At 47.7% G+C, this 26,834-nt stretch overlaps 1 protein-coding gene across 5 annotated transcripts in view; it reads left to right on the top strand.

Moving 5' to 3' along the window:
- SHROOM3 (shroom family member 3) overlaps nt 1-26,834 on the top strand; it is a 232,498-nt gene that overhangs the window by 147,756 nt on the left and 57,908 nt on the right. The window contains exon 1 of one of the 5 annotated variants that reach the window (XM_006133876.5): nt 5,664-6,084. The exons of the other annotated variants lie outside the window; for them this stretch is intronic. The gene's annotated coding sequence lies outside the window, so the exon portion shown is untranslated. Of the gene's footprint in view, nt 1-5,663; nt 6,085-26,834 lie in introns of those variants that run through there. 5 annotated transcript variants of the gene reach the window in all.

Genomic DNA, 26,834 nt, shown 5'->3' with positions numbered 1-26,834 from the left:
GAAATGGGAATGAAAACAAAGGCAGCGCCTTGCTATTGCCAGCCTATACGTTTAAAGTGCACCAAACTTCTCGGGCATGCCTGTCAGAATAGGACGCATTCCTGAAGCTCAACCCCAGTTCAGGGAGAGCCTTGCCGACCTGCAAACGAGACAGAAATGAGCTGCCAGAAGAAGGCTTTTGCTCTTGAATAAACATGCCTGTGCAACAGTAACTAAACCACGTTGCTATAGATGAATGTGATCGTGTGGCCAGTGTTGTTGTTAATGTGAATTTAGGTCATGCTTGAGATTCGGGGGTGTAAGATGCCGGCAGGATGTTACTCCATTAATAATGGTTTTTTTCAAAGGGTGGGTAAATCCTTCTCTGTAATATTTCACTCCGACAGCTTGTAATTTGACTTGGAACGCTTCTGAGAAACACACCAGAAAGCCATGGGGGTACCGGCATGTCCATCTCCAGTTTCCCCATTTTCTCTTTTGATGTTAGGTCAAAGCATATTTTCAAAGGCAATGAAAACACCCCCAGCACTGAGGAAAATTCATTGTAAAGTACTAATTACTGAGGTTGGTTAAGGGAGATCGTATGACTACTTCAGTGTGCTAAATAGGATTAAAGCGTCCTCAGAATCAAACAGCAAACATAAAACACTCCCCCCCCCCAAAAAAAAGCATGCTAGCTGAATCTGCCCCATGGTTCTTTGCAGAATATATCATTTGAGACCGGAATCATCAAAGTCATCTTTCATAATGTCACTTGTGGAAAACGCTAGCTCATAACACAATGGTATTTCCTTTGTTTGAAGGTAGGTCTTGTTTTCAAATGGGCTGAGCTTCTATTTAGGCACTATAATACAAGTCAGATTCTTCAAGAGCCAAGCACCCACCCACCCCACATTCCGAATGAAAAATGTGCCGTTACCTGAGGGCCATATATGGGAGCTGAACTTTTTTTTTTTAAATGGGGCTCCAAATATGAACACGGAGCAGCTGGCAATCCGACCCTGATGAACTAGAGCTGTTTTACCCACCATCTCTGAAACACAGCAACCGTTTGACAGCACGGAGCAGGTCTCTGCAGCAGTTCAGGGCAAAAAGTGAAGACTGTCTTCTCCAGTTGACTTTAGAGAGGAATTTCAACTACTATCATGTGATTTCCCAAATTGGCATTTGGCCAGCACACCCCCCACAATCCAAGGCTCTCAAAGGACTTCTGACAAAATATGTTTCGCTGGGTGAGGTAGAAGAGACTGCTTCTTTATAACTAAGAGCAAGTCTGCCCCACAAAATTAAATCTATGAAGGTTAAATCAACAGATGGCCACTGTGATAATTAAATGGCTTTTGCATGTCCCTGGGGTGCTCCTCACGTTGGCGATGCATGTCCTCACCAAGAACACTTGCACGAGAAAACTGACAGGGTGGGAAGCGCAGCGGGGCAGCTTCTGAAAGGCGGCAGCCATCGATACCGACACTGCGTCACCCTGACTACATTGAACGAAGCGCTACGCCTCTTGCAGAGGTGCAGTTATGACATCGGGCTAGTGGGCACTCATCCGGGAGCGGCATGTTAGTGTAGGTGCTTGCAGAGTTACCTTGACAGAAACTGCTTTACGTCGACCTAACTTTGTAGTGTAGATTAGGGCATAGTAACTTCTATTGCCAAACTGCTGTTTCCAATCAGCTGCTTAATACTGATGAAGAGAGCCAGGTACTAACGCCCTTCCTCATGCTGAGTAGCACATATCCCCCCAAATTGTTCCCTGGGATTTCATTGTGAGCAAGGGTAGCCCAGTCCGACCCAGAGGGATTACAGCCGCCTATTAGGAACGTATACAGAGAGGGTCAGCGAGAGTTTTCTTAGCATCTCTCAGGTTAGACCTTTAATCACCAACAGCTGTTCCTTCACCCGCTCGTCCTTGAGTGGTGGGCTCCTATCCAAGCTCTGACCTGACCCACTCCCACTTTTCCTGTAGGTACCAGCATGATAATTGCTCCGAGGCACTCTGGCTGCAAGCTCAGATGCTGACTCCCTCTCTCCGAATGTGTGCTTGTTGTAATCACTGCTAATTAATCTAATCCCCAGATGGAAAGGCTGTGGCAGGCTGCTGAAAAGTTTGTAGCGGGGCTCTCAGAAACATGGACCGCTGAAACAAACCATCACTGGTTACAGCGAGTCTGAGGTTCTACAGGGCAAGCTGTCTTTGTTAAGATTTTTATCACACGCAAGAACACGTCAGTTTCTTAGAAGCTTTTCTGATTATAGCCCAGAGAAGGACTTTGTTTCATTGCCTGAGAAAAGTTCTGGAAAACTCTTTGCACATCTTGGTTGCGTATTTTATATGGTAAAATTACACTGGGCTCATGTGTCTCATAATGGAGTGAGCATGAACTGTCAATACAAGCTATAAAGTTTACAGTGAAACAGGCCCTATAAAATACAGCACATGGCTCGACTGCTGCAAAATCTAAGGAAATCGTGTTACCTTGATTGGCTAGAAAAAGTCATGTTAGGTTTTAGCAGAATGAGTGTAACATTCTAGGCACCGTTGAGCCGAAATTCTAGCTGCAGACCCAAGGAAATCAGGACCCAAGCCAGGTCTATAGTAGGGGAGATAGTTGACCTAAGATACTCAACTCCAGCTACTTGAATAGCGTAGCTGGAGTCAACATACCTTAGGTTGAATTTCTGCAGTGACATCAGAGCCACAGGTAGACGGGGGAAAGTCTCCTGTTGACTTCCCTTCCCCTTGTGACCTGATGGAGTACTGGAGTTGATGGGGGCATCATCAGCAGTTGATTTAGTGGGTCTTTTCTAGACTCGCTAAATCGAACCTCGGGAGATTGATCCCCATAACGTGGATCTCGGGGGAAAGTGGAGACAACTCCTAAGCAGTCTACCACCAGGTAGGAGTTGGGAAGGGTTAGACTGAAATCTCCACCCTCCCGGTAGCTCTCTGTGAAGGAATCCCACACAGATCATAGCCAGCTTGTGACTGCTTGCCTGCTTCAGACAGTCATGGGTGGAGATTTCAGTCTAATCTTTCCTCGCTGTCCGTCCTCCCCCTCCCCCCCACTAGCATACTGCTTAATCCTCGTTCCTATATGCCCAAAAATTAACCCACGGAAGCTATTTCTGGATATCAGAATTAATCCCTCTTTGTTCTAGAGAGGTGATGGCATATCCCCTTCGCTGTAGGAGTCGGAGCAATTTTGACTTTCCTGGATGCTTATCTGGCCTTTATTAATCAGACTTGATGGACATGCTAATTCTGTAATATGCCCATCTAATAAGCTGGCTGACTCAGATGGCAAGGTACCGGTGTGTGCTAGGGACAGGGGTTCACTGTGAAGCAGCACAGGCTGCACAACATGGAAAGGTGACATTTCTCCTGTATGATGGCTGTTTGGGGCAGACCCAGTCAGAACACAGGCTTCACTATTAAAGGGCGTAGTTAACATTCAGAGCAGCTAGAGCATCGCCCGTAGTCTTTCTCCTCCCTCCCATTTTTTAGCCCAGCCCAGGACTGGGAAGGTGGCACATAGGATGTGTTTGGTATTTGCATCTTGCTAGCCAGGAAACATCTCAGGCTTGTAGCACGGGGTGGTAGCAGGGGCATGTGGAAGGGAGGGCAGGCAGGGACGTGGGGCCCATAAGTCAGATGGGGCACCGATTTCCTCTGAGGCTGGCACAGGAGATGACAGCTAGCTCCCGTGGCTGCTGGGGAAAGAGAGCTCCATTGGCACTGGGGGTGGAGGGAAGAGAAAGAGCTCCTCTTGGGGAAGGGAGCAAGAAAGTGCTCCTCCAAAAGCCACCAGATTTTTATTCCTGTCCATGCCCCTGTGCGGTAGATAGAGTAGAAGCTGGCAACTTTGTCTACAAGGACAGTAGAACCGTTTTCACTTAAAGCATGAACTTAAGCTGATCCTTTCTAAACCATTGCCAAAGGGCATGTAAACACTTTGATTTCAATTTGGGAATGACTCATTTTAGTTCACTTTTAAGCCAATTAGAAACACGTTTAAGCAAACCCAAAACAAGTCACACACAAATCAAAATAAGACTGTCCACGCAGCTTTTTTCACTGGCTTAAATTAAACCTCTGCTACCCTTTTGTGAAGACAAAGCCCTAGAGTCAGGTGGCATAGGTCCTATCCCCAGCTCTTCCGCAGGCTTACTGTGTGAACTTTGGACAACATCCTTATTCTCTTGGGACATAAATTTACCCGTCTGTAAAATGGGCATAAGAGCGAAATCCACTTTGTAAAGCTCTTCAGAGTTCCTTGAATAAAAGACACTTGATAGGCAAGATCATCTGGTAGTAGGAACTGATCTATATCTCCAGGGAGTTACTCTTCTCTGGAGGGGAATAATTGCATTTCTGTACATCCCATCTACTCTTCTGTTTGGAGTCTAAAATGTTTTTTCCCTCCGTCAGCAGTGGCTATCCCTCACCTTTCACTCCTGGTTTGCAATCTTCTCTCTTTTGCTCAGTCTCTGTGGGGCAGCTTGCCCCTTGCAAAAGCGTGGGAGTTAAGTGGCGTGAAAGGCCTTTCCATGAGGGCTAGACTTGGTATTCATGCCTTGGTGCAAAACAGGAAGAACAATAGAAAACACTGACCTGGCCTTTCAGCAGGAATCAGCCGCAAGCACAGAAAAAGCCCTAAAAGAGGAGAGGGCAAAAAGAAGGGGAACAGGTCACTGAGGCTACGGCTAGACAGCGGTGCTATTTCAGGATACCTTCGGTGTCCCGAAATAGCTGTTCTGCGTCTTTTAAATGAAATTACAGGCACACTGTTCCGACTTGCCTGTAGCCTTTAAGGGACGTTTCAGAAGAGGGCTCTATTTCGAAAGTTGGTGCTGTGTAGACAGCACCAAATTTCAAAATAAGCTATTTCAAAATGAGATCGAAATAAGATATGCAATTTGCATAGCTCAGACTGTGGATCTTATTTCAATCTATAGGTGCAGTGTAGATGCACCCTCAAGGATGAGCATTAGGCACCAAAAGGAGTTCAGCTTCTGAACCGATTTCCCTCACCGGTAGCCCCTTGGCCCTGCTATTTCCTCTCCGTGCCGTCGATTTTGTACTCCAGCAAGCCTCCTGGCTTTCCAGCCTGGCAGTGAGTATCTCTGTGGAAGTCAGTGGTGTGAAGGAGAAGAAAATCAGGTGAATGGCCTCTGGCGGAGCTACGCTACCTTGGCGTCAGTGTGTGCGCAGAGCCAGGCCCAGGGACTGCAGCAGCTGCTGGGACACAGCACAGCGTATCCGGCGGTGGTGGTACATAGGGAATGCACAGAGGAGGAACATGATTATTCCCCTTGCTGTAATGTGAGCTGTCTAAAAGCACTGAACTTTTTACCTCCTATTATCAATGCTCCATTTGACCTGCTAGGGCCTGGAGAGTGGCTACAAATTAGTCAGCGACTTTTGTTTTGAATCTAAATCCAGAACGAAGCGGCCTCCCTCCGCTGAGCAAGGAATCAGCGAGTCTCCATCAGCGGCTCGCCCTGCGCTGGGATGAGGCGGGCAGAGCAGGCTGGACCTGGGAATACTAGATCCATTTTCAAGCGGGAGGGAGCCCGGCGAGCCATTGACATGCAAATGCAGCCCTGCCCGCCTTGAGCCAATCCGAGCCGGCTCCTTGTGGGATTACCTGAGACTGGGAGGGAAGGGGGAGGAGAGGGCTGGGTGATCCCTAGGAGCTGGGAAAAGTGGTGTGCTCGCCTGACCCTCTGCAGCAAATATGTGTGTGTGTTACGCTTCCTGTCAGGGCTGTCGCTCTGCTGCATAGCCGGCTTCTGCTTCCTCCATGCTGGCTGGGATGCCTCCAGATCACAGCAAATGCAGCTCTGAGGCGCTGCTGCTTGGCAAACCCTGGAGAGAGGGGCTGCAGGGAGCAGGCTGGTGTCGCCGCGCCTCCTGAATTACCTCCAGAAGGAGCAATGCCTCCCTTCCTCCCTGGAGCAGTGGCAGGACTGCAGCCAACTCAGCAAGTGGGATGCTAGAAGACTTGAACCTGGGTTTTTGGCAGGATTCCGGGGGGGTTCCCGTGCCCTGACCGGGGGCCAGACCTAAGAGGATTGGTAAGTGCTGGCTTGGGGGTGGGCCCTTGGGGAGGATCTGGACCAGTTCTAAAAATGTGGAGGGTTATTTTTCTTTTCCCTAATGCCTGAAAGAACTAGAAAATCCCTATGTTTGCAATGGGAGTGTACAAGGCAGCCAGAGCTGGGGTCCTGAGCTTTGTGTGGTGGTGTCTCTGTAATGTTCGTGGCTTATTTTGAGAGGTTTGGTCAAGGAGCAGCCTATGGCTTTAATTATGGTTAATTATTTGCCAAGACAAGGATTTCCCGTACAGCTAGGAGAGAGAGAGAGACACACAGTTTGATGCTGAGAGATTCATTGTAATGGAAAATCTGATTCTCCTCTCACGTATACTGGTGTAAATCAAGAGTAGCTCTACTCAAATCGGAGTAACGTTAGAGTAAAACCGGTGTGAAATCAGAGGAAGGGCCATTGTTATTTCTGCCTCGTTCTGAAGGTAAAAAGCAACTAGCCCCTTTTTTAAAAAAAGAAGCAAAACAAAAGAAATGTGTTCCTCTTGCTTATAAGGAAACTCTTAAACACCAGGGGCCCAACTCATCCAGTGAAGTCGATATGGGCTCAGTGCCAGGGATAAATGTGGTCTGGGGAATTTGTGGATTCATTTAATTTTTTAATAAATGCTTTGACATTTTCCTTCTTGGGGTGTTTTAAAATCACCCGAAAATGGATCACGTTGGAAATGTTTTTCCTATTTCTCAGTGTCAGTTGCATGTTTCAGAGAAGGAGGAAATCACAGTATATTTTACTGCCTTTTTTCCTGAACAGAGGCAACATATAATCCAAGTTGAAAATTCCAGCCAAGTTCAACAGAGACAAAATGATAGAGTACTACCGTAGGTTTCAGAGAGGCAGCCGTATTAGTCTGTTTCAACAAAAACAACACGGAGTCCAGTGGCACTTTAAAGACTAACAAATGTATTAGGGTATTAGAGCAGAAGCTTTTGTGAGCTACAACCTACTTCCTCAGATGCTGAAGAGAAAAATTGAGACAGGAAGGAAGGGAACAGAGATGGGAGTGTGACAACAGTGCTAGTAGTGCCATAGCAATTTAGTTATCTAGACTGTTAGTATTTGATGGCCACTAGAGGGACAATACAGTTATCTTACTGGAAGGAGTTACACTCATAAAACAGTAGTGGTACATTTACACAGCACCCTAAACTCAAAATAAGATACACAATTTGTGTAGTGCAAATTGTATATCTTATTTTGAGTTCAGGGTACTGTGTAAATGCACCCCTACTGTTTTATGAGTGTATCTTATTTTGATAGCCTATTTTGAAATACAATTTTGAAATTTGCCATGTCTACATAGCGCCAAATTTCGAAGAACGTGCTATTTCAAGACATCCCTTAACCCTTGTGGAATGAGGGATCCCGGGATGCCAAAATAGCACGCCCATTCTTTCAAAAAATATTTTGAAATATCGGGCGGCTTGTGAAAATGCGAGGTAGTTATTTTGGGATGCATACAATATCCCGAAATAGCCGTACAGTGTAACGAACCCTAGAGGAGAAGACAAGTTGAGGTCTGTTGTGTGCATTAAAATATATTGTCCTACTACTGCTTGTAGCTTGTTAATATCACCTGAACAAAACGGTTTAGATACCTTACCCCGATGTGTGTTCACCTCCCTTTTGCCTCTTTGATTGCAACATAGTTTTAGCAGAGGATGTGTGTTGTTTGCTAGGTCAGATACATACTATCTTGAATATGAATTTTATGTTGAAATGTGAAGCTTTAGACTTTAAACAAAGAGTCAATGGATGAGCAATCAAGCAGATCTTGTCAAAGATACAAGATCAGATATTTCCTGAGGCTGATAAAGTATCTAGTTTTCAGATTTAATTTTTCCCTTTTACTGTTTTAGTCCTCTATACTAGGGATGTAATAGAGTAGGCAAGTCATCGTTAAGCAGATGCTTATTGGTTAATGCTACTGGCTACATGCAGCTTCCCCTCCCCCTTCTGCTCTGCCTGCCTGCTGGCTCCTAAAATACTTTTCCTGCAGAGCCACAGTAGGGGGTACCTCCTGGGAGGTAGGTCTGAGCCAGGCTGCCTGCTTGCCAGCTCCTAAAATACTCTGTTCCTTTCTTTTAATTGTATCCTTTGGTATATATGGTTGTGACTATTTTCTTCCACTATTTGATCTGAGGAAGTGGGTCTGGCCCACGAAAGCTCATCACCTAATAAACCCTCTTGTTAGTCTTTAAAGTGCTACATTGTCCTGTATCTTAGCCCAGAGGTAATTGTGGGGTAGTCTGGGGTAGTTGCCGGGACCCGGTGCAAACGCTAACCCTTGTCGATTAATCCTGTAATTTTTGTTGACTACACCAGGGGTGGGGAACCTCAGGCGCTGGGTCAGGATTCAGCCCCCAGCTTGCCTGGATCCGGCCCCCGAGGCTAAGGGCCCCCTACACCGTAGAGGAACCCAGCTGGTGATTCAGCCCCCCCACTACCTCAAAATCTACTAACCTGGGGTGGGAAGGGAATGTGGGGAGGGTCTTTCTGCTTCTCAGTTGGGGGCCGTGGCAGTGAGGGTTTGATGGGGGGGAGTTTGTTTGTTTGGTTTGCTTCTCACTCATGTGCGACTGATTTTTCTGAGTCAGTGGCCCCCAACTCCAAAAAGGGTCCCCACCCCTGATCTACACGGTTAACGAATTACATGTTTCTTAACATCCCTACTCTCCACGCTATTATCCCTGCATCCAACACTCTCGGGGACCTCTGAGAGTGGGAGGGGGGAAAGGCAGGCAAGATCAGGCCAGATCAGGCCCTAATTAACATACTTCCCTGGGAGCCTCAGTATGAAAGTTTGCGCCAACGATAGCCGCTCCCCAGATGTGATTCACAACATTTCTTTCTGTTTGGACAACATCCCTTCAGCGCCACCTACACCCTCTTGAGTGTCACATTTGCAAACTTTGATATCTTGTGTCAACAGGTCGGTGAGAACTCTGATAGAGTGGTAACAGGAGCTCGGTGTAAGCCTATCGTTGGTCGGCATTTCCGTGTGTTAGCTGCAGAATTGATTGACACAAAGTTGAATGGCTGTTTTTGGTTCCCTGGCCTAAGACACATAATTGGGCACTCAGCATATTTCTTATGAGTAACCTTCCACACATCTCCCTGGCAAATGACTTCTGCGTGTCTGTGCTTTCCCACACTTCCCAATGGCAGCAGTAAAAGCTGCCATAACATACCTTAGGCTCTGTTGCAGAGCTGGGCAAAATACGGCCCAGAAGCCAGATCTGGCCCGCCAAGCCACCGGATCCAGCCCACGGACCACCCTTCCAGGACCCTCAGACACACAGCTGCCACAGTTTAAAGCACAGTCCATTCAGATCTTTGCTCCAGAGGGAAGGGGAGGCTTCCTGTGATCTCCCCACTCCGAGCCCAATCCTTAACTCCTATTGGCCGGAAACAACCAGCCAATAGGAACTAAACCCAGCCAATCTCTTAGCTCCTAATCACTGGAAACAACCAGCCAATAGGAACTAAACCCAGCCAATCTCTCAGCTCCTATTCACCGGAAACAACCAGCCAATAGGAACTAAACCCAGCCAATCTCTCAGCTCCTATTCACCGGAAACAACCAGCCAATAGGAACTAAACCCTGCTAATCTTTCAGCTCCTATTCACCGGAAACAACCAGCCAATAGGAACTAAACCCAGCCAATCTCTCAGCTCCTATTTACTGGAAACAACCAGCCAATAGGAACTAAACCCAGCCAATCTCTCAGCTCCTATTCACCGGAAACAACCAGCCAATAGGAACTAAACCCAGCTAATCTCTCAGCTCCTATTCACCGGAAACAACCAGCCAATAGGAGCTGAGAGATTGACCTGGGGAGTGGGGGCAGTGCAAGCCTCTCCCCACTCAGAGCTGAGAGCCACATGGAGGGAGCACCCTGCAACTCTAAGTGATCTGGGGCTGCAGCAGGCAGGGAGCCCAGCCTGCCTTGGGGGTGCTGCAGGGCTGCTGGCCAGGAGACACTTAGGTAAGCATCTCCCAGCTAGAACCTGCCTCTGGCACCCCAGCCCCTTCTGCACCCCAACTCCCTCCCACAGGTCACCATCCAAACCCCCTGCACTCCCTGCTCCGGATCATAACTCCCTCCCAGACTCTGTACCCCTTCTACACCCTTCCCCCAGGCCAGAATCCTCTCCTGCACCCATACTCCCTCCATGACCCTACACCCCAATCCCCTGATCCAGATCACAACCCCTCCTTCACCCAAACTTCTTCTCAGATCTCACACCTTCTCCTGCACCCCAGTCCCTTACCACGTGCGCCCTTCTGCACGCAACCTCCACCCTAGACCCCATACCCAGTATTCTTGGGTTCTGTTGGCAGAAGCCATGCAGAGAGTTGCAGTGGTGCAAGCAATCCATTCCCCCTCCCCCAATCCCACCTGGGGTGCCTTGAAAGTGCAGCTAAAAATCCCAGCGGTCACTAGGTTTTAAAAACTATCCTAGATTCCCAGTCAAAGAGAAAAGAAAAGGATACTGGCCTTGCTTCTGCTCCCACTGCAATTGGGGGGAGGTTAATTATAGAAAGCAAGGAGAGCATGGATGCAGTTAGATGCCCAAAGATGTTATGTCCTTTACTTAGACTGCAAGCTCTCTGGGGCTGGGACTATCTTTTTGGCCTGTGTTTGTACAGCGCCTAGCACAAGGAGGCCGCGGTCCAAGGCCGGGCTCCTAGATGCTACAGCAATTCAAATAATAGCTAAGGCCAGGTCTACACTAGGCCCGGCAGCTCGGCTTACGCTGCCCAACTCCAGCTACGCAGAAGAGCAGCATCTCCCCTTGCATCCCGGTAGGAAGCATCGTCTGTGCTATGGTATTGCCGCCACATCGCTGCACTGCCGTAAGCACCTGCCCCCCTTCTTCGGTTACCACCAGCTCTTGGCTTTTAAGGCGTCAACAGTGAGCAGTGGTTTTTCTAGGGAAAAAGGTTTTTGCTCCTTCTGTTGTGGGTGGCTCTGGCTGGCTGGAGTTCTGCTTCATTTTTTAACGTGGAATCTAAAGAAACGTCAAGCAGATGAAATGAACTGGTTTTGAGTTCGTCTTCTCGACGTTAAATAAAAATGGGCTTCCTGGTAAGGACGGGGAAGGCTTCAAAAAGGCCAAGAGGATAAGAGCACGATTCCCACTGGCTGTCAATGGCACATATGCTCCTAAATTCCCTAGGTGCTTGAGATAACCTCCAAAAGCCTCCAGCTTGTCAAGCTCCCTTAAAGAGGCCTAGCATGGTCACTCAGCCACTCAAAATAGCCGTGTCAGTGGGTCCTCAGTTGTGATCTGATGTGCAGAAGCGGCTGGGCAGCCAGGGCCGGATTAAGGGGGAGCTAGCCGGGCCGCTGCCCAGGGCGGCCTGATGGGAGGTGCCTGATGGCAGCTGGAAGGGGCGCCCCTTAGAGCTGCCATCAGGTGCCGCGCACCCGGAGCTGGGGGCTGTGAGGCGCCCCTTAGAGCTACGCGGTGCGCCGATGGATGGGGCCGCACATGCGCTGTGCGCCCTGGGGCAGAGCCGCGCATGCGTCACGCACCCGCTGCCCAGGGCGTAGGAATGGCTCGAGCTGGCCCTGTGGGCAGCCTTCAAATTGCAGCTCTCAGCAGACCCAGGCCTGAATCCGACTCGTGTGCTTCGCCTGCCGGGTGATTTAGGCAAAGCTCGTGGTGAGCAGTGTTGGCCTGCAGCCCGGTTATAACCACCACAGAATGTGCACCTCCAGCACGATGTGTCCTCACTGTGCTGTGGCAGCGAAGACGGGTAGAAAGGGCAAAGCTGTGTTGTAATTAGGTTCCAAAAATCAGGCTACAGCCCTAAAAAAAGGGGGATTGTGGCCTGGTTCCCTTAACATTGGTATAACATGGTTTTGTCCCGTCTGTGCAGTTCGCCCTATGTTACAGTATGTCTGGGTCAGCATATTGAGACTGTACTTCCTGACATCTTGGGCCATAGTCTATTGTACGGGACTACGGTCCTGGCTCTTCCAAGTGATAGCGCTGCTGTCTACGGCAGGGGTTGCGGTGCAGCGTTAAGGGGGAAAAGGAAATGTGTGCACGAAAGAAAACTGACTGCAGTGGGTGTCTCTGAAAGCAGAGTCTGGCCCCACCCATGGATTCTGCATAAAAGATGGGGCCAGCTCCTTAGTAGTGTAAATCAGTGTGTTTTCACTGGTTGTCAAGGACTTACACTGGATTTATACCAGCTGAAGTGCTGCCTAGGTACTTTATTTCACAGACCAGGGGCTACCGCCCATCCAGCTACAGAGTGTGCGTTTTTAAATACACATAGGGTATGTCTACACTACCACCCTAGTTCGAACTAGGGTGGTTAATGTAGTCAACCGGAGTTGCAAATGAAGCCCGGGATTTGAATTTCCCGGGCTTCATTTGCATGTTGCCGGGCGCCACCATTTTTAAATGTCCACTAGTTCGGACTCCGTGCCCACGGCTACACGTGGCACGGACTAGGTAGTTCATATTAGGCTTCCTATTCCGAACTACCAGTACACCTCATTCCATGAGGAGTACAGGTAGTTCAGAATAGGAAGCCTAGTCCGAACTACCTAGTTCGTGCCGCGTGTAGCCGTGGGCACGGAGTCCGAACTAGTGGACATTTAAAAATGGCAGTGCCCGGCAACATGCAAATGAAGCCTGGGAAATTCAAATCCCGGGCTTCATTTGCAACTCCGGTTGACTACATTATCACCCTAGTTCGAACTAGGATGGTATTTTAGACATACCCATAAATACACCTGCTTGGTTTGCCTCAAAAAGGGGCTGAGAAGTCATAGTCTATAGTGGGCTTTTGGAGGGGTTGAAGTTGACAGTCACCCTGGAGAAAGCAAAGAGGAATGCTTTTGCACTGCAGGTGGGCTCAGGAGATTGGGGGTCATTGCCTGGCTGCGGCACATGTTTTCTTTGTCAAGTCACTTAACCTTTCTAGGGCTCGAATCGCCTTCTACAAAACAGAAATGTTAATCTGCCCCTTCCTCAGAGGAGAGCTGGGAGGGTAAATCCACAGGTGTCTGAGAGCTGCTTGCATACTGTGGTGATGGGGGCCAGACAACTTAGTCTGCTTCCGTTGACAGATCCTATGTGGTTCAGTAAGACAGCCTCAAAACTTGTAAGAGAAAGGAAAGTTTTGTGGTTATGACACTGGACTGGGACTCAGGGAACCAAAGGTCAGCTTTTAGCCCTGCCGCAGATTGTGGGTAAGTTGATTCCTCTTTGTGTACCGATTCCCCATCTGTAAAACAGGGCTAATAGCGGTTCTTCCTCTTTTGTCTATGTAGACCATGAGTTCCCATCCTGGGGGGTGTGCCCCCCTGGGGAGGGCGTGAGGCAACCCAGCCTCCCACCATCAATCCCCCCCTCTCCCAAGTTGTGCTGCTATTTTTTTTTTTTTTTTGCTCAACAAGTTTTGCTGCTATGGGAGGTGGGGAATGAGGGTTTCTCAAAAATCAAAAAGGGGGCGTGATGCCGAAAAGTTTGGGAACCACTGATGTAGACTGTAAGTTTTGTGCAGCAAGACTCTTGCTAAATGTTTGTATAAAACCTGGCACAGCGGGGCCCTGAGATAGGTGTTACGATGAATAAATACGAGAGCATGTGCGTCAACAACTTATCTCCGGCTGTGGCAAAGGGAAGGTCTGTAGTAACTATCTCGGTGTTGTGCTGGTATTGATACATTTAGAAAAAAAGCCTGAAAGGTGCTAGTGGACGTGCCTGGAAAGATGACAAACCTTCCAACAAGGAGTCCAGGCAAGAGGTAGCTGCTATGTGAAATGCACAAGGATTTTGTTGCCTAAGTGGTTAATGAGCTTACTACCTTGTTCCTGCCAGGGCTTTGCAGGGGAGGTGCTGATTAATGTGTCATGCCCTTTCCCCCTCGCCTGGCTCGCTGCTCTTCCATCTCCCAAGCTCTAGCTGACACCTTTTATTAGCAAACTTGTCCCTGAATTGTTAGGAATAAATATTGACAGTGATGGCTGCCTAATAGGCTTTAGCTTGCAGTTCACTGGGTAGAAGCATTTGGCACTTGTGGCTCTTGGTGTGTTGGCTTGAGTGAGAAACTGTGTTTGGGACAGACCTGAGCAAAATTTAGTCCAGGGGGGATTTCTTAATAGAATGTTCTCTGGACCTGGGCCGGGAGGGGGCGGGGGACGCACACTGCTGCCCTTTGTCGCTTGCCATGGAAAGCAAAGCTCCGATTTCTATACATTCCACCCCCCGAATTCCATTCTGCGCAGAGTGCGGATTCAAATCCCTGAGACTCCTTTGCACGGGGCCGGTTAAAGACACTCGTTGGAGACAAATGGTCACTGGATGGAACTTTTTTTTGAGAGAGCTTGAGAGCGAGCGAGCCGATGGGACCGTGGAGTAACCATTCTGATGAGTGCTTCCTTCTCTCGAGTAAAGCTTGTGACGTATATTTGCCTATTCAAATTGGGGGATGATGGCTCAGTTTGACAACTCCAGAGACTGACATCCTTTGTTGAGGCTCAGTAGGGGCACCGCATAGGCTGTAGCAGCAGAAACTTCCCTCGCAAGGCCTTGCCACTGTGCATCAGTGCTGCCCTGGAGGAAACGTCAGGTAGAATTCAATACAGAATGAAAAGGAGTAGTCCCGTGGCACCTTGGAGACTAACAGGCAGTGCACAGTGAAGGGCTCATCTCGTGCTTAGAACCGATGACGGTGACGCTAACCTGCCAGTGGGAGGAAGTCACAGAGGAGGGGGAACTCCCTAAGAGTCTCTCCAGTGACATCTCTAGAAATTGTGGTGCCGGGAAGCCTTCTGTGGAGGGGGAGCAAAGCTGGGCTCAGGACCATGGGGCCAGGAACGGTGTGGGGCAGGAGCAGGGAACGGAGGAAGCAGGATGTGAGCCCACCCTACGCTCACCAGCCCTGGCAGGAAGCAGAGCAATGTGGCTCCATTCTCCTAGCTCCCAGCCGCATCCCTCAAGGGCAGGCACTTGGGTGAAGGGGGGGAACCACCCCCTGCACTCCCCAACAGCAGGAAGCGGAATGACACGTTTGGGAGCCGAAGGAGCGGAACAGGCTGAGGCTGGGCTGCTCAGCTAACTGCCACTGCCGGTGAATGCAGGGGTGGCCTGAGCCTTCCTGCTAGGCCCCTGGTCCTGAGCTAGGCCCCTAGAATGTGGGTGGGACAGGGGGAGCGTTCCGGGCCCACCTCCCTCCTAGGGACCGTCCTGTTGGGAGGGCTGGCCAGGGGCTGGCCCCATATGCAACACGCAGCTAGTTTTGTGGTGCTCCAAATGTTGTGGTGCCCTGTGCCACTGTGTACTTTGCAAATTGGTAGGAACGACCCTGAGTCTCTCCCTTATGGGTCCTGGAAGCCACAAAAACCTGCCCCTGCGTCTTGTGTAGGTGGCTCCCGTGTAAAGCGAAGCATCTGTCTTAGCTTGGCACTAATCACAAGCCTCGAGCCCACTTTGCACACTTACAATACTGCCCCCGCGGACCCCCATTGAAATGAGAATAATTGCTGTATTGTCTCTTACAGTCCTCCCTCTGCTGCGCCTCCCGGCCACTGCCCCTTCAGAATGAGCTCCTTTGTGTCACGTCCCGTGGTTTACCCCTCCCGGGCAGCAGCAGGAATGTGAGCTGGGGCCCTTAGGCACCTACAAAGTCAGATCTGCCACATTCACCCGCAGCAGGATTCACAGAGTAGGGTTAACGTCCAGCTCCTTCCCTTTGTGCTGTGGTTTCTACCTGCCTGGGAAGGAGAGGCAGTGTAAAGCTGCTTTTGTGGGCTCTTTTGCGGCTCTGTTTGTGTGAGATGGGGACCTTGAGGACGAGGTCAGAGACACCAACAACTTCTCAGCTTCTCTCTTGGGATCAGAAATGTGGGATGACTTCATATTCCCCCCTCACACACACACACACCTCCCCCCAAAAAAACTGTTCTCAACTATCTAATCTGAATGGGTGCTAAAAATAGAGTGAGAAACCGAGACTGACTGCATGACTCATGGGAGCTTCGGGGAGCTTATTGGAAGCTCATCAGCCTGCTCTGCAGGCAGCTTGCCTCCGACACGGTGTCAGAAGCTGAAGTCAAGAACCAAAGTGAACTTGAATGGAAAAGATGCACGGACCAGATCCTGTGCAGGTGTCTATGGGCATGGTCTTCCCTGCCCACTGACTTCAGGGGAGCTGTGAGGATTTACACCCGCGGGGGTCAATAGGCACAAACCCCTGCAGGAAGACTGTTCTAAGGAGCAGGGCTTTGGGGCCAGGACTGCAGGAAACTCATATTCTGCCTTAAAAATCAGCCAGACTAAAGGTTTGGCTGCTCCCTCAGCTTGGTCAGTTGAGATACTGGGCAGCCTTGACTGCTGCCAAGTTCTGTGGGAGTAAGAAATTGAATCTTGTGTTGGTGTAACTGCTAGTTTCCTCTTTGCCTCTCTCCTGTTTGAACTGGCACATCAAGAAGCCAAGGCAAAGAGTAAGTGATTGCAGGGGTTATACATTCACTCTTCCTTTAGGGGTAGTTTGTACACTGCAAAACGGGCCCTCATTCTGCATTAGATCTCGCCCTTCCTCTCAGAGGGGCAACTATAACCCTGTATTTCAGTAGCACTGTGCATCTAGAACTGTGTCTCTGGATGGCTGTAGCTCCTACGGAGTCGCCAAGGGCATTTGTGGGGTAGGGGAGGATTCTGAAGCACTGAAAATGGTATCCCCATCGAAGCAAAGAAAACCTCCCTCCCCACACAGTCTCCCCTTGAAGGTCAAGTATTCTCTGGCAGTCTGTTGAGGTGAAACACGCACCCAACGGCACCGTTATTATTTATCATTTGAGTTGTGGCCGTGTAATGCTGACGGGCGGGACCAAAACTGGGACCACTGGCTCTCAGCGAAGGCTGTAGAGCAGACCCATTATTCTCTCTATAAAGCTACGTCTAGACTGCAAGCCTCTTTCGAAAGAGGCTTTTTCGAAAGATACTTTCGAAAAAGTTTCGTTCGAAAAAGAGCGTCTAGACTGCAACCAGTACTTTCGAAAAAGCAAGCCGCTTTTCGAAAGCGAGCACCCAGGCAGTCTGGATGCTCTCTTTCGAAAAAGCACAGTTTGCATTACATAGCGCCTTTTTTCAAAAGAGCACTTTCGAAAAAAGGCGTTATTCCTCGTGAAATGAGGAGTACCGCCGTCAAAAGAAAAGCCACGTTTTTTCGATTTAATTTCAAAAGAACACGACTGCAGTCTAGACACAGGTGAAGTTTTTTCGAAAAAAGGCTACTTTTTTCTAAAAAACCCTGCAGTCTAGACACAGCCTAAGTGGCCTCAGTGCTACTAGATGGGACGACATCACATCCAGAAGGTGCGTGGGTTACAGTAGCACCTAGAAGCCCCAGTCATGGAGAGGACCTGTTGTGTGAGGCGCTGTACAACCACAGAACAAAAGAGTTTACAATCTGCACAGATAATGCATTATTGCCCTCATCAAGGCATTTTTTTACTCTTACTGTTAGAGGAAAAGTAAGGCAGTCAGGAACATTTATTTCAAATAAGGTGTTGCCAACTTGAAATGCTGAACTGAAAGGGCCCCTAAACCTCTAACATTGTGTAGACAAGCCCTGTGCAAATCCTCCACCTGAGCTTCTGAGCACACCTCCAAACTCTTGACAAAAGCAGCTCCCCCCATACAGATACACCTTCCTCACCCCACACGCAAGATGGCATAAGGTACACAGGTGCCTCTATTCCTTGCTTGGTGGTTTGAATTGTAACTGAGCAAGGCCTATTGTTGGATCTATTCTGGATTCCTTTACTCCACTGTGAGCATGTTTTTCTTGTTGTTCTTCTCTGTTAAAAATCCCCAGGGCTATAGCTTTTTGAACTTTGCACCCATGATGCCAATGAGAACAAGATGCCATGTGATGTTTGTGTTGTAGTAACATACTCCTTTTTAAAAAAATGAAAGCAGATTGTGGCTTTCGGTCTCTCATATATGCGAGCGTTACCATATTAAAGGAGGCAGGTCAACAGTTGTTGTCTTTGTTCTTCTTTGTTACCTCTTTGATTACCTCAGGTTGGGCCTTTTGTTTCAGGCGGGGATGGTAACAATGGTTTGGAGAGAACGATGGGTAATAATAGCTCTTATATATAGAGGAGGATAAAGGCAGGATGAAGCTAAGTGGTTTTCCCAACTAGGGGAACTATAAGCATAGTGTGACAAGTAACAAACACACAGGAATGCAAAACTCTTTCCCCTCGCAGTTGCTTAACTGAGTGGGCTGTAAACCATTGGTGTGGGCAATGCTGTTGTACCGCTGTCAATCACCCACTTTATGTGGGAGGTAATCCAACAAGTCGGTGGATCGCTACTTTTGGACGAGTGCTAGTTCTTCCGAAGAGCATTCAGGCAAAATCCTCATTCTCCTTACTCCATTTTTACTCCTTATTGAGGCAAAGCTCCCACTAGGAGAAAAAAGTGCAGAAGTCCTCTTTTTGTAAGGACTTCAGGATTTGGCCGATGGGTGATGTTTAAATAAGTATGATTAAGGAGCAGGGACATATCTTTGGGATTAGGCACAGCATAGGCAGATAGGCACAGCGTAGGCGGAGGTGTTTCAGGCCATAACCCTAAGCCAATTGATAAGTCCCGACAAGTACCCTCATGGTTACTGCAGTTCGAATTTAAGCATAGGGGAAAACACTCGAGGAAAAGCTGCAAAGAGACAGATTAGATAGCAGAGCAGCGCTACAGCTGCGGTTTAAACTCCCATCTGGAGTCTGAACTCCCACCAAACGGCCAAACGTTGGGCTTATTTGAATGTGAGGTTTTTGTCAGTCTTCTAGAAACATGCAGCCAGATTTTCGAGTGCTCGGCCTCTGCAACCAGGGCCAAGTTTTTAAAGAGTGAGCACCCAAGAACTCCCATGGTGACACTTACGGCCAGATCCTCAAACTCAACACCCAACGTTCTGTGCCCTTCTGAAAGTCAGGCCCAGGTGGTGGGTGCTGAAAATCTTGCCAGTCAGAGCTAATTCTAAATTTTGGATCTTGAATCCTAACCCAGAGTTCAGGGGCATTTGGATCAAATAAATCTCTAATGAATCCTTTCATGAAGCAATTGTTTAGTCGGCTGGAAAATGTCAGTGTTCTAGAATTAAGTGTAAAAAAATCATATGGAAGAATATTATTTGTTTACACAATTTCTTTAAATACAGCTAAGAGCATCTTTTAGACCCAGGGAACTTTTCTTTTAGGGGCTACTTTATTTTTATAATTAGCTCTAAAAAGGGGACATTTTGTTTCACATGAGCAGGAGACCTGTTTTCCTTTTGTTGCTGTTTTTCCTGGCATGTGCCAAGAGATTTTCTGCTCATTTGGCAGGCAGTTAGCACTTTACTCCTGTGGCTGTTACAGTATCATTACAGTATCTGTGTATGAGGAAACAAATGATATCATTGGAACTGAATAAGTTTTGCATAGGTCAACTCTCGCTGTCAGTGTGTGCCATGATGTGCATAAAAAATAATTAGTTTCACTGTACCAAATGGCTGTATGAGTTAATTATTGTTGTGTTATGAGGTAGTTCATCTGTACATCAAAAGGGCAGAGTTCTCATCTGCATGAGAAATAAATCAGCCAAGCCAGAATGCCAGATCTGAGCACTCTGACGCACGGCGGAAGTTTGGATCCAGATTCAGGCTTTATGCCTGGCCCCTGGTTCAATAAGGGAGAGAACCAAACTCCACAATATGAACACCCTTGAAATTTGGAAAAGGAGTTTGACTTTTATAGTGTGGCTCTCTGTGGTGAACCTTAAAAAAGTTTTTTGTGCTGCAGATGTGGGTTGAATTGACATCCAGAAGTTTTCAGATATATGCCGGCCTGTCCACATTTATAATTAATTTGTAGCTCTAGGATGCCTGTTACTTATCTGAAGTTTTAAACACACCTTGAATACACCCTGGGAGGAGTCCAGTCAGGAAATTCTGTGGGAAATCTGTCAGGAGCATGTTTGTGAAATCTCATATAAGAGTCACGGCGCTTTCTGGCCTGGGAAAGAGTAGACAGTAAGTTTCTTGGTATTTCTATTTCTGTTTAAAACCTAAAGCTCTTTTCCCAACAGATCTGGCTCTCCACTAGTGCAGACTAGGCTAAAATGTTTAGCTTTCAAGGAGAGTTTTAGATAGAGAATATGTTGCATTTAAAGTTAATCTGCAGCATCCATTGTGATGCTGTTTGAAAACCCAAGACAGCTGTGACTTTGTAAATCCAGAATACTTCTTTCACACCAGGCAAGATGGGTGATATCCTCCGCTGATGTAAATTGGCATAGCTCCATTAAAGTCAATAGAGCAACACTGGTGGCCCTAAAGTTTTAGGGCCATTTTCCATAGAAAATATATCGCAAATCTCTTTATAGAGTTTGGCCCTGATTCAGTAAAAAATTACTTTAAACAAGGGAGCAGTTCATTGATGCCCCTTGTGTGCTGATTGCATTTGCGGGATTCGTTAATTGGTTAATAGAAGACAGGAAGTGGATGACTCAGTGGACTTTCCTTTGGGTCATTAGTTTGAATCCAGCCCACTTCAATAGTGGCTGAAAATTACTACCAGCTAATGGCCCCTATGAAAGGTTGATCTATTTTAGAATTTTCAGAAATTCAGGTTTTAGAAACATAGACATTGACATTTTTTGATGAGATTCACATTTACATTGTTTTAACTGTAAGTGTAACGCCAACAGATCCCAGCTTTGTCTACACTATGTTTAAAAGTTTCAGAGGGGTAGCTGTGCTAGTCTGTAACTGGAAAAACTTAAAAAACAACCAATAGTCTTGCAGCACCTTAGAGATTAACAAAACATGTCAGTGGTACCATGAGCTTTCGTGGACACAATCCACTTCTCCAGGTTTTTGTCAGCTTTTTGCTGACAAATACTTCTACCCCCAACAGCCTTTCCTGCCAACAAAGTGCTGTTCCCACCACACTTGTTAGCCACAAAACTTTTGTCTTTCGCGGAGCAGGGGGTGTCCTTTAAACACCTCTGAATGACCAAAGTTTTGTCGTTCAGTCGCCAGCATAGACAAGGTCTGGGTGCATTTAAAGGCTGTGGCATGCCTACTATCTAACCTAAAGAGCAGAAGGAAGTCTGAATATTGTGGACACAAGTGCTGTTGGCACAATCTAAAACTGTGCCTATGAGCCCCTTTCCAAGTACCCGATAATCCTCCGAGGCGAAGTACAGATTCGGTCTCGCACCCAAACAAAAAGGGAGTTCATTTTCTCAGAGATGTCAAAGCCAAATTTAGCAAGGATCCCATTTTCTTCAAATGAATGAAAATCCCTCATTCAGTTCTCTGCTTGCAAACAGATATTGGGGTGAAACATCTTATTGGTGTGTATGTGTGCACGAGAACGGAGCGCAACGAGATTGTGGGATTGGGGTCTGAACACACAGGCTGCGTCTAGACTGGCATGATTTTCCGGAAATGCTTTTAACGGAAAAGTTTTCCGTTAAAAGCATTTTCGGAACGGAGCGTCTAGATTGGCACGGGCGCTTTTCCGCAAAAGCACTTTTTGCAGAAAAGCGTCCATGCCAGTCTAGATGCGCTTTTCTGCAAAAAAGCCCCGATCGCCATTTTCGCCATCGGGGCTTTTTTGCAGAAAACAAATCTGAGCTGTCTACACTGGCCCTTTTGCACAAAAGGACTTTTGCCCAAATGGGAGCAGCATAGTATTTCCGCAAGAAGCACTGATTTCTTACAGTAGGAAGTCAGTGCTTTTGTGGAAATTCAAGTGGCCAGTGTAGACAGCTGGCAAGTTTTTCTGGAAAAGCGGCTGATTTTCCGGAAAAACTGGCCAGTCTAGACACAGCCCCAGGGAAAGAGATCCCATCTAACATTAAAACAATGCTAGAAACCTTTGGGATTAAATAATATTGCCTGATCAAAATACACTTCTCTCCACAGCCTTCCCTCTGCAGGGTAGGAGATCATTGGGCTTTCTCTTCCTTCATGCTGCAGGGTGACTCCTATGGTTCTTATTCACTAAAGCCTAGTTGTATAAAGTTTAAAGAAGTTCCAGTTGTTTAAATGAAATTCCCTCATCGTGGGAGAGCTGAGACACTTAATTCGTTTCAGCTGGCTTGTTCTTCTCTCTTGCATTGCGATTCCATGTGCCCTGCGCTGCCAGCCAGGAGCCATTTGGGATAAATACAACAGATTCTTCAATTGGTGATTCCATATCAGGGTAGCCCAGTGCCCTTCAATCGTTTCATTTGCCTTCAATGCAGCCTGCACATCGAGAGATGCGGAATCTCTGTCCCAGCCTCCTCCCCAATTCACCTAATTGTGCTCTAAAGTTCCTTAGAAATTTCACTTCCTGACTCCAGCCCAGGAGCTGCCCTTGTGATCTGTCCTAGTGAATGGAACTGTAGAAGCTACTGTGATTTATACACATCTCTAGTTTTTGTTTTTAAATCCCTGTTTAAAAGGGGATGGATCTTGATGGATTTGCTTCTTCAACTCTTCCCACAGGCTCCCCTGCCTCCACTTGGCCACAGCCTGCTCCACTAAACTTTTTACTGAATTTAAATATCACTATCTGAACTCAAAAGCATATTGTTGCTGTTTCTAATTAGGCCACAAAGGTCCCTGTAGAGCACTGGACTCTTAGTTAACCTATGGATAGAGCCCTACCAAATTCACAGCCATGCATTCACATCACAGTCTGTGAAATCTGGCCTTTTCTGTGCTTTTACCCCGGGGGTGGGTAAGATTCGGCCTGCTGGCCTGATACAGCCTGCCAAGCCTTTTAATCCAGCCCGCCCTGATACGGCCCGCCCTGTGACCGGGAGCAGCATTACTCAAAGTGGTTGGGGGAGGGAGGCTTCTCGTGCTGCCCCCACCCCCAGCAAAATCTCTCAGCTCCTATTTGCTAGAAGCCACCCAATGGGAGCTGAGAGATTTTACTGGGGACAGGGGCAGTGCAGCATCATTTCTCAGATCCCATTAACCGGTTTCCAGCCAATAGCAGCTGAGAGATTTTGTTGGGGATGGGGACAGCATGTGAAGCCTCCCTCCTTCCCCCAAACTCCCTCTCAGACCCCACACCCTCTTCTGCACCCTAGACCCCGACCCTGAGCTCCATTATGCACCCTACCTCTGACCCAGACCCTGCACTCCCTCCATAGAAAAGTGCAGCCCTTGACCACTTTCCAAAATCTTTGAGTGCCCCCCCCCCCATCAAAAATTATTATGCAGATTAGACAGGGGAGACCAGTGTTTCTCAAATTGGGGGCCCTGACTCAAAAGGAAAGGGTAGGGGGGGTCACAAGGTTATTTTAGGAGCATCACGGTATTTCCGGCCTTACTTCTGTGCTGCCTTCAGAGCGGGGCAAGTGGAGAGCAGGGGTTGGAATGTGGACCTAGTGCCCAGTTCTGAACGGAGTGCCCTGCCAGCAGCAGGGCAGAAGTAAGGGTGACAACACCATACACATGTCGCCCTGACTTCTGCACTGCTGCTTTCAGAGCCGGTCAGCCAGAGAGTGGCAGCTGCTGACTAAAGGCCCAGCTCAGCAGGGTCTATACGGGTGACAACACCATGCCAGGCCATTGAACTTCTACACAGCTGCTGGCGGGAACTCTGCCTTCAGAGCTGGAATCCTAGCCAGCAGCTACTGCTCTCCAGCTGCCCAGTCCTGAAGGCAGTGCTGCTGGTGGAAGTAAGAGTAGCAGTGCCGTAACACCCCCATCTCTTCAGGAACCTTGTGGTCCCTACTCACACCCCTCCCTTTTTGAGTCAGGACCCCTACAATTACAACACTGACATTTCAAGATATAAATAGCTGAAATCATGACATTTACCATTTTTTAAAATCCTATGACCGTGAAATCGACCCAAATGGGCCGTGAATTTGATAGGGCCCTACCCACAGGGCTGATATGCAGGGCTTGAGGCTGAGTTAACCGTGCTCACAGACCCGGCCAGCAGTACCTTTATCAGCTAAGCCCCACGCACAGCATCCAGAAAAGGACTCAGGACGGGTGCTCTCAAACCGCAGGACACAATCACTTACGTGAAAGAAGATCCTTTATTGCGGGTGCCAGCAGAATGGATTATGTACTATTCCTGGACCAGGCACAGCAGGAACAAAGTGACAGATACTTGAGCAGTGTGGTCATTGATGGCCACAGCTCGGTATGCAGGATTGCTCCCTGTGATTAATAGTGTGTGTCTTGCACGATAATGTCTAGTTCAAACCACAGGACTATAGGGTTAGCCCTTTATTTACAGACTGTCAACCGTGTAACAGTCGGGAACAGTGCAACAGAGGAAGAAATCAATTCCGCTTTCCAGGAGATAGAGGGTTTTCATCTTGAAGCCATTTCCATTCACGGGGGAATAAATGTTTCACCAGCTGACAGCTGTCCCTTTGAGAGCTTGCCTTAGGCCTGCAATAGGAGGATATCCGAATTCGAGCCAAAAGACTGCCCTTATCTCACTGGCTGCGCCCAGGACTGCTTGGGCCCAGATTTCAGGACAATGTGTGACATTATGTAATAGGCACCTCAGCAGCACAGGGCATGATAAAAGTAGCAAGCCTTAACCCCTTCACTTCCTTCCTCTTGTGGCCATGTCGGGTGTGTCGTTTTCACATTTGTAGTCAGAGCATTTGATGTTTCAGGGGGTTGGAGTTTTTCCATTAGAATATACAAGAATAGTGATAGAAATGTAGCCGTGTTAGTCTGGTGTAGCTGAAACAAAAGACAGGACTATGCAGCACTTTAAAGACTAACAAGATGGTTTATTTGGTGATGAGCTTTTGTGGGCCAGACCCACTTCCTCAGATCAAATTGTGGAAGAAAACAGGCATGACCATATGCATCCCTTTGTTATATATGGTCGTGCCAATTTTCTTCCACAATTTGATCTGAGGAAGTGGGTCTGGCCCACGAAAGCTCATCACCTAATAAACCCTCTTGTTAGTCTTTAAAGTGCTGCATAGTCCTGTCTTTTGAATATACAAGAAAATGCCTGAAGAGCTCAGTGAAACTGCAGAGGATACATCTTTGTCAGTACTCACACGGCCGATCGCTGCATTCACGTTCTGCCCAGTCTAAAAAGTGCCAGCCTTTGTGCAATTTTTTTGTAGTGAAATTTTAAACTCGACACAATCCTGTTTATCGTGGGGAATCTTTTTTCGGTTGGGAGGGGCCACTGACCCACAGAAAAATCAGTCGGGGGCTGCACCTAAGTGAGAAGCAGTGAGAAGCCCCTGACTGAGAAGGAGACAGACCCTCCTCTCATTCTCCACGCATACCAGAGCCTAGGGGAGCCCAGGCTAATAGATTTTGTGTGTTCCAGCCCTGCCAGTGGGTGGGTGGTGCTCCAGCATGGGATCCCCAATGCTGAGCCTCGGGCCAGATCCAGGCAAACCAGGGGCCACATCCGGCCCCCTGACCTGACGGTCTCCACCCCTGGTTTTAAAAAAATTGCAGACTCCCAAAATCAAGGAATTGGCTTAAAATAACAACTTTTGAAAAATTAATAAATCGATTCAATATATTTGCCTATTTGCTTTTTGAACTGTCAGGGGTCTTCTTTCCAAGTTCATTTCTGTGACGATGAGAGCTGGAAACTTCCTCCCCTAAAAAAAAACTAGGATTTTCCTGTAATCGGTTAACTCCTGAAATTGGGGATTAAAGACAACAATATAGAACGCAAAGTCCACTATAGCATTGTGAGATTGGGCAGCACTGTAATAAGTGGGGGTATTGAGATAAGAGGGCGGGTTGGTTGTGGTCTACTCCACCCTAAAACCAAAGGACAGGCTCAAACATGGCATAGATTAGAATGTCAGCAGTGCAAATTGTGGAGTATTCTGGAAATACAGGGAGTGTCTGTTGTAGGAAATCGTCTGGAAGGAAGCAATAGAGGGAGGACGAGCACAGAGAGCCGACAAAGTGTCCAGAGAGAAATAAATGTGCGCCCAAGAGTTATGTGTATGTGTCACGGAGACACAAACAATACATTAAAGAAAGTGATATAAGAGAGAGAGAGATGGAAAATATCAGGTTCACAAAAGGCCGGGAGAGAATGCAGGGTGGAATGCAGAGATTGTAAATAGTGATAAAGAAGGCAAAAAAAGATGGAACCGAAGGGCAAAGAGCCCAAGAGGTTAAGATAAATAATCAGAAATGTTTCAAGTATGTAGGTAACCAGAGGTCAGTGCAGGACGCAGACAAACCGTTAGGAGGAGGCCATAGTAATTTATGGACAGAAGAGGGGGTGTTATGAAAACATTCAATGAATTCTGCAGAAAGGAAGGTCTGATGCTGGAGGTAAAGGGAGAATGAAAGACATCAAACGCTAGAAACAGACCGCATGTTCTGGGGAAGTTGCTTAAAGGCTATTCCAAGTCCGAGCCCACACAAGGTCCATCTCAGAAATCTGAAGGAGGTGGTAAAAGATGGGGAAACCTTTAAGCAGATGGATTGCTCAGAAAAACAGGCAGTGAGTGATGGACTGCAGAGATGGTGCCATACTTACAAAGAGAAATCTGCCTTAACAGGGGTGGTCAGCTAATAAAATTGGAGCTTTGGACCACTGTGGCTCAGCTCTTCAGTTGGGTTGGCACTGACTTTACTGGAATTATAGTGATTTACCCCAACTGAGGATCTGGCCCAGTATATAGTGGATACTCGGTGGCAGTCTCTTAAGACAGAACATTGGCT

The sequence above is a fragment of the Pelodiscus sinensis genome, chromosome 4, assembly GCF_052426305.1.
Source record: "Pelodiscus sinensis isolate ZL-2025 chromosome 4, ASM5242630v1, whole genome shotgun sequence".
Lineage (NCBI taxonomy): Eukaryota > Metazoa > Chordata > Testudines > Trionychidae > Pelodiscus > Pelodiscus sinensis.
Note: the sequence above shows the minus strand (reverse complement) of the source record. Positions and strands in the feature narration are given on the sequence as shown.